At 43.2% G+C, this 12,174-nt stretch overlaps 1 protein-coding gene and 1 long non-coding RNA gene across 3 annotated transcripts in view; both read left to right on the top strand.

The window, feature by feature from the left end:
* LOC308588401 overlaps positions 1-957 on the top strand; it is a 29,312-nt gene extending 28,355 nt beyond the window's left edge. The window contains exon 4 of the long non-coding RNA XR_014008713.1: positions 812-957. This is a non-coding gene — a long non-coding RNA (uncharacterized lncRNA). The remainder of the gene's footprint in view (positions 1-811) is intronic.
* Positions 958-6,228: 5,271 nt separating this feature from the next.
* The window catches only part of RALY (RALY heterogeneous nuclear ribonucleoprotein), a 212,689-nt gene continuing 206,743 nt past the window's right edge, over positions 6,229-12,174 (top strand). Inside the window, exon 1 of one of the 2 annotated variants that reach the window (XM_081196676.1) lies at positions 6,229-6,367. The gene's annotated coding sequence lies outside the window, so the exon portion shown is untranslated. Of the gene's footprint in view, positions 6,368-6,444; positions 7,203-12,174 lie in introns of those variants that run through there. The other variant, XM_081196678.1, reaches the window with a different exon arrangement.

Genomic DNA, 12,174 nt, shown 5'->3' with positions numbered 1-12,174 from the left:
GGTATGTCTGGGTAATCCTCCATTACATAGGTGATTTATAGTTGGTCAGTTTCATGTAGATAACAGAAAAATCAGAATTCATGGAAAGATAGGCACCTATCAATTTGAACTATTGCCTTTATATATATTCATTGATAGGACCACCTTCCTCATACACTATCTGTGTTTATGTGCTTCTTTCCCTATCTCTATCTTTTTGGGGGAAAGGAAAGTAGAATGTGTGTATGGAGCTTCCCCAGTGCTTTCTCTAAGATGCTACAGCATATTCCAGTATTGTACCCCAATGTAAAAGTTCAATAAACTTTTAATAATGACAAGAAGAAGATTTAGAATTGGTTGACAAGTGTGGGGTCCTGTTTGTTTGCAATACAGACACCTACGTACACCACTGGGTATAGATTTGTTGTGCAGACTTAGCAATAGCACCTGCAGATCTCTTCTGGGAGATCCCAGCCAACCACTGGGAAATGGGAATCAGTCCTAAATGATGGCTTTGTAAATCACCCCCTTATGCCATAAGCCAAGGTCATCTTCTTCTTTGCTGTGTCCCGTGACATTTTTCTGTTCCCTTTTTATTAGAAAAGCCACTTCTGTTGGGCAATCATTTTTAGTCACTCCCTGGAGTGATTTTGCTGTTCAGGAAGTACAAATAACTGTAATGTGTACTTGAGTTGGGGGGAAAAACAAAATTTTCCCTTTGAGTTTGTTTTATTTTTATTTTCGTGGCAGATTTGCGGCTGTGTAATGTTTGGGAATGAATTCCTTGGCTTTGACATTGTTTTCTTCATTGTTATTCTTTCTGTACCTATAGAGAAGAAAATAAAAAATTCATTAAAAAGGAAGGAAGGAGAAAGGATTGTGTGGCCATTGTGCCTCTGTTATGTGGCAGAAGAATATAGACAAAGGAAGGAGAGACTGAAGTCACAAATAGTTTTTGGCTTAAAAAAACCCCCCAAAATGTTGTGTTTTGATTTACTTCTCAGTACTTGCATGAAGAAAAGGAAGTGTAACAGGTAAGGACAAGAAATGAAGCTGCAATTCAAAGATCTTCTCCCAGAATGACTAACACAACTTTGAATGTTACTTGCTGTGATAACCTCTTCACATTAATATATGAAACTCTATATGGAAAGGTATATCTTGTGAACCGCTCTGAGACCTGTGAGTATAGGGTAGTATATAAATTGTAGTAGTAGTAGTAGTAGTAGCAACAACAACAACAACAACAGCAACAGAGCTCTTACAGGTTCCCAAAGCTAAGCCCCTAGCCAGAGGATTGGGAAGCTGGGTGATCTATGCATCAGCAATGGTGGGTCCTGGCAGAGTGCTGGGACCTGGGCAGATGTCCAACTCCGCTGATACTGCCTCTGAGCAGGAGTGAGCAAAAGGAGGCAGGGAGCAGTAGCAGGACTGTTGCCAGCTAGTTGGTAATGCCATCTTAGCCTTCACAGCCCTTTTCTGCAGCACCTGGGGAACAGCACCCTCTTAGAATAGTCAGACAGTTTGCCTCGCTAGCTGCACCCAAAACCAGCTGTTGTTGGTTTCCAGAAGGGGAGAAACTTATTTATATGGATCTGCAGTTGAGGCTGGGCTGCTGCCAGTGGACAGCCCCCAGTGGGGGCAGCTTTGAAGGGTGGACACTAAAGGGAATATAGCCCTTTGTGATTATCCTTTGGGGTGTGGGGTGATGAGCATTCCCTGTGGGTGATTGATTGTGGATGGATTTGCTCTTAAAAGAGAGATTGGAGCAACCAAGGGAGGGGACATGATAATATACAATAATAATAACAACAACTTATTATTTATACCCTGTCCATCTGGCTGGGTTTCCCCAGCCACTCTGGGCAGCTCCCAACAGAATATTAAAAGCACAATAAAACATCAAATCTAGATTCCAAGAGACAGGCAGAATGCTGAGGAGCTGTGTCTGTGATGTAAGTATGAACACAAGTCACAAATGTATATCTAGTGTGATTGGTGGGTATTTGGTGACTGCTGTTTTATATTATTTTGATTGACTGAATTTATTGTATTGAGTTTATTATGCATTTCTTTGGTGTTAATAAGCAGTTCATTGCTTTGGGGGCATTTGAGTATATAAATAAAGCACAGCATAGCATCCAAAGTCTGGAGCGCAGCAGGCACAAACTCTGCTTTGTTGACCAGATAAAGAATCAAGGACAACTAGACTTAAACAGTTTGCTTTAATGCATCAGGAGTTGCACTCTGGCATTTGGACACAGACGCTTTTGGACACACTCAACTTGGCTGCCTGGGCTAAACCACATTCTTTTGATGCCCTTCATCCTTGAGTGTATTGGGTTGGATTGAAGGCATGTTGATTGTATAATTTATCCCATTTGGTGAGTCAAGTTTGCATTCCAAAAGCTAAAAGCTACAAGTCATAGAAGGCTGACTTTTTTATGTTGCCCTGGAATCAGGCTGAGTGTAGAATCATATACAGCACCCTTCAGTGCAATCACCCTCTTATACCTCTTAGTCAGAAGTCTTAAGATACCAGACTGACTCAAGCCCTGTCCTTATTAAACGTATCCCTTATTCTTCTTCTGAGGAGTTCAGAGCAGCTTACATCTGGCTCCCAGGAGGTCACCTATTACCCAGGCAACTCAAAGGGCCAGAACTGCTCAGCTTTAGCAGTGGATCTGAATCACATGCCTCAGACGACTCTTGACTCTGCCTGGAAACAAAGAGTTCTGACCCAGGAGGGGAGCGGGAAGCTTGGGTAGAAGATGCTGCACATGATCATAGGTATGAAACTAGTGTTGAGGAAGAATCAAGGAATCCTCCCATGCTGTGAGGGTTTCAAGGCTTCTCTGGCTTTACCTGACCCCCAAAAGCAATAAGGGGAAATGGCTCTAAGAGAAAAAGAGCAGTTATTCATTCACCCTGCCCTGTTCAGGGCTTGCAACTACAACTTAATGAACCTCTCCCCAAAACACTCATTCTTCCTCAGCCAGCTTAATAAACTACAGTGGTACCTCAGGTTAAGTACTTAATTCATTCCGGAGGTTCGTTCTTAACCTGAAACTGTTCTTAACCTGAAGCACCACTTTAGCTAATGGGGCCTCCTGCTGCTGCTGCACCGCTGGAGCACGATTTCTGTTCTCATACTGAAGCAAAGTTCTTAACCAGAGGTACTATTTCTGGGTTAGCAGAGTCTGTAACCTGAAGCGTATGTAACCTGAAGCGTATGTAACCCGAGGTACCACTGTACATTTATATCCTATGCCAGAATCCCCTGTTGTAAGAAAACACACTGCAGGATCTGTCGAAAAGCCCATCTAGTTCAGCATTTTGTTCTCACAGTGGCCAGTCAGAAGCTTACAAAAAGCCCACTATCAAGGCACAAGCATAATATCACTCCTAACGCAAGGACAGAGGATCTATCTAACTCTAGTTGTTGTTGGGCTCCAACTCCCACCATCCCTGAACATTGGCTGTGCTAGCAGAAGCTGATGGGAGTTGGAATCCAACAATACCTAGCTGGCCGCATATTCCCAATCCCTGTAGAAGCAGGAAGCCAGAAGATATCTCAGGCGTCCCTGGGTCCTTGCTGTTCCTTACTGCCAACTCCCATGGAATGGATACTGGCTCCACCAAAGGAATGTCTACATGGAGAACAGAAGCCTGCTGGAGGAAGCAGAAGTTCTGGCGAGCTAAGCACCACACTTGCAGAGGAAGAACTTTGTGATAACTATAGCTTGTTTCCAGGCAGAGGGAGCCTATTTATTTGGAGACTGCTGCTGATGGTTGGTGGTTGATAGCTCTGTGGGGGAAAGGACCGTCCAACTGAAATAATAAGGACTTGGGCACTTCATGTTCATGTTTTACAGCTGCTCTGTGTTGCACAGGTTCAAAGTGGTCTGTGTTGATAGGAATTTGAAGATTGTTGCCCAGTTCCCTCTCCAAGCTCACCCCCTCCTTTTCTGCACCTAGCTAAATTCACTAATAATGTGAAGTTGTAAGTTAACAGACACATCTATGCTACTTTCAGCTTCTGCCTTTGTGTGACAGTCTTAGTGTTCTGGTGCACCAGCTCAATATCATGAGTCACAATAAGAAGATAAGACTAAGCCCCTGTAGATCAGGCCAATGGACCATCTAGTCCAGCATCCTGTTCTCACAGTGGCCAATTAGATGCTCATGGGAAGCCCATAAGCAGGGCCTGATTGCGACAGCACTCTCTACCCTCCTGCACTTCCCAACAATTAGCATTCAGAAACATACTGCCTCCAACAGTGGAGGTGGAACATAGCTATCATAATTAGTAGTTATTAATAGCCTCCATGAATTTGTCCAGTCCCCTTTTAAAACCATTCAAGTTGGTGGCCATCACTGCCTCCTCTAGGAGCAAATTCCATAGTTTAACGATGTGCTTCGTGAAGAAGTACCTTCTTTTATTTGTCTTGAATCTTCCAACGTTCAGCTTCTTCAGATGTCCACAAGTTCTAGTGTTATGAGAGAGTGAGATGCTTCATTACTAGCAAAATGCTTCATTACTAGCCAGAGAGCAGTTGTGCAAGTTCCTATCCACGTCTGTATAGCAAATCAGCAAATGAGACCCTCCTGGTGGCATGGTGTTGGGGACCAGGAAACAGATTTTTCAATGGCAGCTCCTCTCTTGTCAAACCCCACCTCCTGAAAGAGGTGTGTCTGGCCCCATCTCCCTTTAGTTTGTGGCAGCCACCTTTTCTGGCAGGCCTTTGAAGGAAGAGAGAGACCTGATTGCTGCTGCTATTAGTAATTTCCATTCAGTGATTTGCTGTGTTGCGTGTTTTAAAGGATAGGGTTACTTTTATGTGTTGTATGTGTTTTGTCTGCATATTTTTGTTGTAAGCCACCACCACCCCTAATTTTAACTAATTAGATTTAAATAAGTAAATAGATTAAGCATTAGACATGCTTAAAAAACCTTGATTTCATATGGGCTTGGGCTTGTCGAAGCCACGACTCCCTGTTGGTTTATACTAAACTGACTTTACGAGCCTTTCTTTGGATGAGACTTTAACTTCTGTCATGGGATTATTACCACCATGGTTTAGCCCATAACTGCCAATTTGTGATGCTCTGAGAACTCTCCTGCCTCCCTCTCTCGCCAGTTAACTTCCTCATCAAGGTGTTAGCAAACATGAACTTTGCTTAGAATATTTATGGGTGCATCAGAGACACTGCAGGCTTCACCACACCACTTTGCAGGTGGGGAACCTGCGGCCTTCCAGATACTGTTGGAGTCCAACTCCTATCTTCCCCAGCCAGCATGGTCAATGGTTAGAGAAAATGGGCGTTGTAGTCCAACCACCATCTGGCGGGCCACAGGCTCCCCACCGCTGCTATAGAAGAAGCACTTGAAAGTTACAGCATCAAAGCATCTTTTGCAGTCTCATTCAGGCCATAATTCTATAACTTACCTGGAGCAAGCCCCACTGAATGCAGTAGAACTTCCTTTTGCACAGACAGAATCTTAATACACCAGGATAGGCAGGATCCTCGTGGTCCCTTCCAATTCTATGATTCTGATAGGGAACAAGCAGCCAGCCAGATGTGTTGCACTCCCAACTCCAGCGGCGACTGGAGTTGTGGTCCCACAACATCTGGAGGGCCACAGGTTGCCCGTCTCTGCATCAGCTCCCTTTATTTGCTGCGCTCAGCTGTCTACTGCACAGAATCAATCTCATCCATCCTGCTTGTCAGGCACCCGGCCCCGCCTGCCACCACCACCAAGCCCCACGTCTGGCGAAGATCCACCCACCCCCAGCAAAGGAGGACCCAGCCAGGATCGTCGGAACTATGCCTGCACCGCTTCGTTAAGGGGATCACATCCTTGAGAACAGTCAAGCGCCGATTAGAAGCGATTCTCCACCTCTCGCTTCCCTCCTCCCAGCCCGCTACCTCCAGGAGCGGACTTTTCCAAAAACACCGGAGTGAGTGGGGGGGAACCAGAACCTCAGCCTTTCCCTCCAGCTCTGCTCGGCAGCGCTTGGCTTTTCCAGCCAAATTCCCCTTCCCTGCCTTCGAGAGCCTTTAAGGGGTGGCTGCTTGGCGCGCTCTCGGGCGCATAAGCCGGGAGGCTTCTCGAGTTGTGATCGCTTCTTTCCCCCCCTTCGGTCGTCGCGATGGTGCGTTCTGGTGGAAGGACTCTTAGCGCTCGGACTCTAAGCTCTGCCAGTTTTCTCGCAGCTCGGTAGAGTTGGCGTTAGGCGCTGGCTCGGGAACCCGGCGGTAGCTCGGGCTGCTGCTTCTGGGCTATTACTCTGTCTGTGCTGGTGGCTCTCTCACTCTTTCCTCCTTCCCTGTCTCTCACTCACTCCTTCTTTGACATTTTTACTTCTGAGTATTTTCTTGCTTGGTGAGTATTTCCCCCGCTTCTTCTTCTCTTCCTCCTCCAACTGCTTTCCCCCCTTTTGTTCTTTTCAAATTGACAACATAAGATGAATAATGAATTACTTTTTGGTTGTGGTTTTCTTTTTTTCTTTTTTAAAAAAGAGACACTACCTGTTTTGTTCTTGGTTGTTGTTATTCGTTTGTTTTCCTTGCAGTGTGAGGTCTAGCAGCTGTTTTTACCCTTTTTTGGCTCTCTTTCCTATACCCCCCACCCCTAAACTATTTTTTTCCTTTTCTTAACCCCCCCTTCTGTTTTTTTCCTTTACAACAATTAGTTCTGGTTTTTGCAACCTTGTCTTATGCACTCCTCTGCTCAAATTTTAAAAAAAACACCACCCATTTTCCTTTTTTCTCCCTTCTTCAAATGTTTGCCTAATGTGCGTGGTTTTCTTTCTTTGGTCTTTGAACTTTTAAGTGTTTTCCCCCCCTTTCTTCATTATTACAAAAAAGGGTATAGTTCTTGTGTCTGCCGAATGATATACCACTTTCTTGGACTTTTGTTTTGTTTTGTTTTATAAAGGAATTGGACATGCCTGTCAGAAATGAAATCTTTTTTCCTTTTTCTTTTAAAAATGGTTGCTTCCCAATTGGATTTCAAATACGTTTTGTACTACGTCAATACCCTCCACCTGTTTTAAGTCCCACGGAGCGTCTGGAAGGGGCAAAGAGACCAGAGGTGCTACTGTGCCAACAGATAGCCAGGTGCTCAGAAAGGAAAAAAGTTTTCTGAATCTCTGAGAACCCAAAGTATAGGTCAAATCCCTTTCTCTATTGGAGAAGCACCAAAATTCATAATAATGGTAATAATAAATAAAAACAGTCCAAATATATGTTGTCAACCCCTCCCCAGTGAAGTGTATTTGATGTCCGTGTGTTGGCTTCTTTATGACATAAATTATATGACCAGTGTTCTGTCCATGATATCTGAAGGTTTGTTGATGGTTGCATTGCAAATGTTATTTGTAGATCACTGTTGTGCAGGGGGCAGCTGGGGCGGGGGGAATCTCCTTACTCAATTTTTTAAATGCATTCGATTAAGTTTTCTTCATCAGGGGAGATTTCCAGATTTGTGCTAGAGCATGTCCTGCATGCAGAAGGTCCCAGGTTTAGTTGCTGGCATCTCCAGGCAGGAATGGGAGAGACCTCTGCTTGTAGTCTGTGGATCTGCTGCCAGCCAGTGTAAACAATACTGAGCTAGGTGGATGGATAATTTCCTAAGCTTGGTCTTGTGCCAGTGTGGCCGGAATAGTCTCTGAATGATCTGATCTCTGGGTCACTGTCAGATATGTATATATAAGGGATAACAAGTCAAGAGCTAACGTAGCAAGATAAGTTTAACACATGTTTTATCATAAGAACATCAGAAGCCACCTTATACTAGGTCAGATTACTTGTCCATCTGGCCCAGTATGATCTATTCTGAGGCTGCCCTCCTCCATCACTTGTGACCTGGTCTTTTAAACTGGCAGTACATGTGGCTTTCTGCATGCCACACACGTGTTCTTTCACTGAGCTGTTGCCCCTCCACACATCCTGCTATGTTGCTTAGGTTTCTTTCAGCAGGAAACATTTGTGCATGCTTAGTACTATTTTAAAAGTGCATTTCAGTACACAAGTGCACTGCAGTTCCCTTTATCCTCAGTCCTCTTTAGAAACCTTCACTGGGTTTTGAGATGGTGCAGCTGAGAGTTAGTGACTTGCCCAAGGCTGTGCAATGAACTGAGCTGGGATTTGAACCTTGCCCTCTCACATCTAAATCAAACGTCGTCGTAGTTACTGCACTGGCCTATCAATGTGGGAATGTCATATTGCTTCCTAGAAATACGCTTCTTACTGATTTCAGCAGTTCGGGGACATGCATTATATAGGATGGCGAGCAGTCAGATCTGAGCTCTTAAAAAATACAGAACGACTCCACGCTTGTTTTTCCCCCAAAGCAAAATGCCTCCATTCAGTGCTTAGAAACTTTGGCTCCACTGGAAGGTTTGCTGTTGTGAGTAATCTGACATATCTAGAACATTTATTACACCCATCCATAAAGGAGCTCAAAAGAATTATTTTAGTCTTGCAACAGCCTTGTGAAGTGGTGAATTTGCCCGGAGCCTTGCACTGAACTTTGTAGGATGTTTGGATCTAGATTTCGCAGTCAAACCCAACACCCCAGCAGTAGCACACTTGATCTTCACTTCAGAATGGAGTACTGTTTAGACATGTAAAGATTACATGAGCTCTGTTTAATACGTCTCTCAACCAGCTGAGCTAGTGCAGCACTGCTGCCCCTTAGAGATGTGAACAATTCAAGGTTGCTATTGAACTCCCAAACCTTAGTTATTTATTTACTTATTAAAAACTTTACACAAAATGCCTCAAGGTGACTTAGAAACACACACAAAAGAAACACGTAGAATTTAAAAACACAATACTTGGAATGCACTACAAGTGATCATACAAATACTTCTCAGTACATTAATCAACACCTCTGCTCCTTCTAGCAACATGATCACCTTTTAATTGACCTTAAATGCTGTCCCATCTTGGCAAAGGCTCCTGTTTCTGCAAGTACTTTTCCTGAATAGGTTGTGATGAAGCATCCTTGGATGTGCATTTGAAAATGTATAGTTATCAAACATGCTGTTTCCTAAAGCGACTTTCCTTTTAATGTATGTGCCATTTGAAGTCCCATGAATATGCTGAGAACATCCAGGAAGGGGGTAATATTGCAGGGGGTGGGGGCTGGAGATGAGAAGCAAATTCAGGGCATCGTTGGCATGATCTCTTGAACCAAATAAGCTGTGAAAGGCAGGTGGTGAGCTTATGCATCCATTTCTAAATATGTCAGATTCATCAAGTGTGGCATTGCAATCAGAGTAGAATAACAGCTCCAGGGGCCAGGCTTACGTGCTAAAAACCAATTCATTGGAGCTAAATCCCTAAACTTCAGCTTAACTGGTTTGCAGGTTGGGCTGCGTAGAGGATGTTTCGGAATGGTGGCTTTCTGTTTTTAAAGTATTGATTTCACTGTTCTGTTGCATTCACCTTTCTAAGATGAGTTGTGCCTGCTTTTTCGTGGGGACAGTTTCTAAGAACAGGGTTTGGGGTTCCCTCCCCCTTTAAAAGAGCACCATGTACAGGACTTTTGTAATAAGACAATGAAATGCAACACCCATCGGGCTCAATCCAATCAAAGTTTAGCAGTTTTGAGATTTGTTCATTCCAGTGTGGGGAGAGGTAAATACATACAGCAATCAGTAGGATTTCAATCTTCATAACTGGCTGGAACATGCCCATTGTGGCTGTAGAGAAGCAGGATACACAGAACTAAAATCTTACATGGCAGGGTTTTCTTGCTACTGCTTCATTTTTATTTTTTAAAAAAAAGAACTGTGAAGAAAATAACTTCCCTGGCAATGGAGTTCAGGCTGTGTGAGAAAAATCTAGACAACATCACAGTAATGGAGCAAGAGTAGAGCTCTTTAGAGTCTCTTAAAAGCTACCTGCTCTCAATAGTGGCTTGTCAGTGGTATTATTCATATTTATAGATGTTTTTGTTGAAGAGAAAAATCGGGCTTAGTTAGAATGTAAGGCATTGAGGCACATACCTTAGACTAATATTCCTCTGCTGCCCAACTGAACCCCATTGGAGGATATATGTGGGCTCTGACTGTCAAGATAAAAGTTGTAGATGGATTTCAAGGGAACGGCAAAACAAGGAAGGGGGAGCCTTATGAGGACTGTTGCCTTAGAAAAGGCAGATAACAAGGCAGGGGTTGGGGAGGAGTGTTTTATGTTGCATTGTTCTCATGGTCGGGAAGACTTGCCACCAATAGCAAATGCGTCAGAGAGGGGGATGAAAGGGATGAAAGGGAAAAAAGATGGAGAGGGAAACACTTGGGTTGGAAGGTGAGGATTAGGGAGAGGAACTAGAGAATGAGAGCTTAGTCACACGTTACACTGAGCACGGATACGAACTGTCTCTACACATACACAGGCATTTCTGTGTACACATTTATACAGCTCAACTGTTAAGCGCACAAGTACAGAGGTCACACTTGTTGAATGTAATGTGTGGGCACCCCTAGACACAACAGAGGATGAGGACATACTCCCATAGTGGATTGTGGGTGGGTGTATTCATCAGCCAAAACCTTAGCTACAGGCCTTCTGCTTTGCAGAACATGAAAGGAAGATCAGTGTTGTTGATGGAGATCATTTATTTGAAAGGAAAACTTGACAGTTTTAGCTGTTCAGAGAAAGGAGACACAAGCATTGCCAGCAAGGGTGCTTTTAACTGGCCAGTTTGCAAGCGATTCAATAATGGAACCAGAACATTTTGATCCGTATCCCATGATGATTATTTGTGTTTGGAAATTCCAGACCAGCAACTAAATTGAGACTGTAAGAGGAAATGGCTTCTGGGTGTAAAATCACAGTAGCTTCCCTGATAGGCAGAATTTCATTCAGCTACAACATGAGAGGGTGGGATGGAGAGAGTGGCTTATCTGAGATTAAACCTAAACAACTTGTCCCTTAGCCATAGCTAATGGCGATTTTAAAATCCTGATCAAGATGGTATGGAACCATCTTGATTAGCATCAATCATGGTTAAGAGACGTGTCAACATATAATCATTAATTCTGCATATATGGGGAGACAGGGAGGAGCGAATTTTGTAATTCTATGCCTTTTCTTGTTTGCTATTCCTTGGTAGAACTTATTTCATTGGTTCCATCCTTAGTTAAATGGTAAAAGCAAGATCTATAGGGTTTTTTCAGCAAACACTGTTGGTCACTAAAGTCAAAGGTCTCCATTTTCAAGCTCAAAAAATAAGCTGACATGTGCAGGACCTTGGAACTTGGAAAGAAACTCAAACTTGGAAAGAAACTCAAGAGATGTTTTATTTCAGGCTTAAATACAGGTTGCATGTTCACAGGATGCAGTTTTGTTGGACATGCATTAGAAAATAGTGTGTGGATAGGCTGGGGAGAATAGGAGTTATGGAAAGAGTGCAATATAAGCAAGCCCAGGAGGGGAGGGGAGAGCAAAGTCTGAAATAATGAGCTGAATAGATGTAACATTCACATATATTGCCACAGCAAATGCTTTCTAAATTCATAAAAATTCGCTAGGCAAAAGTGTCTTGGGTTAATAACGAGCGATTTTCTTCCAACCCATAAAGCTGTAATGAGGTAGTTAAAATGTAATCCTAAACCTACACTTTTCATACCTATATTTATAGGAGTAGGTTAATCTGTAGAATTCATGCTGATCTGGATAATCTGAATCTAGCTAAATTGTAGAGAGGAGAAGCTTTTAGAGGGATGCTGAAAGGCAACAGGAACAGACTTTTTCCCCCAGACCTGAGATATGTCACTTTTTTATTTTTGCAAAGATGCCTGAGGCTATTGCATTTTAAGAAGACAAAGCTTTTGTTTTCAAGCTGGCCTAGAAAAATGCCAGGGATGAATTCAAAGCAAAGGTTTTCAGAAGTTGTCATCTATGATTAAGTTGATCTCTCTGTTGCATAAGAATACACTGCTGTTGAGTGGGATAGTTTGCTCTAGCTGTTTTCTTCCTTCCATGCATTTAATGCTCTTATGCTGTCAGGTGAATTGTGATATCTAAGGTTACAAGTCTGAATTATCTATTTTAATTAGAAGGTCAGGTTTGTACTTGGTGAAGGCAGCATTCCCCAGCCTCCGACTCTCTAGATATTTTGGACCACAATTGACACCAAAACCATGGAGGCTGATGGGAGCTGGAGTCTGGAAGGCA

Source organism: Podarcis bocagei (genome assembly GCF_964188305.1).
Source record: "Podarcis bocagei genome assembly, chromosome: 5".
Lineage (NCBI taxonomy): Eukaryota > Metazoa > Chordata > Lepidosauria > Squamata > Lacertidae > Podarcis > Podarcis bocagei.
Note: the sequence above shows the minus strand (reverse complement) of the source record. Positions and strands in the feature narration are given on the sequence as shown.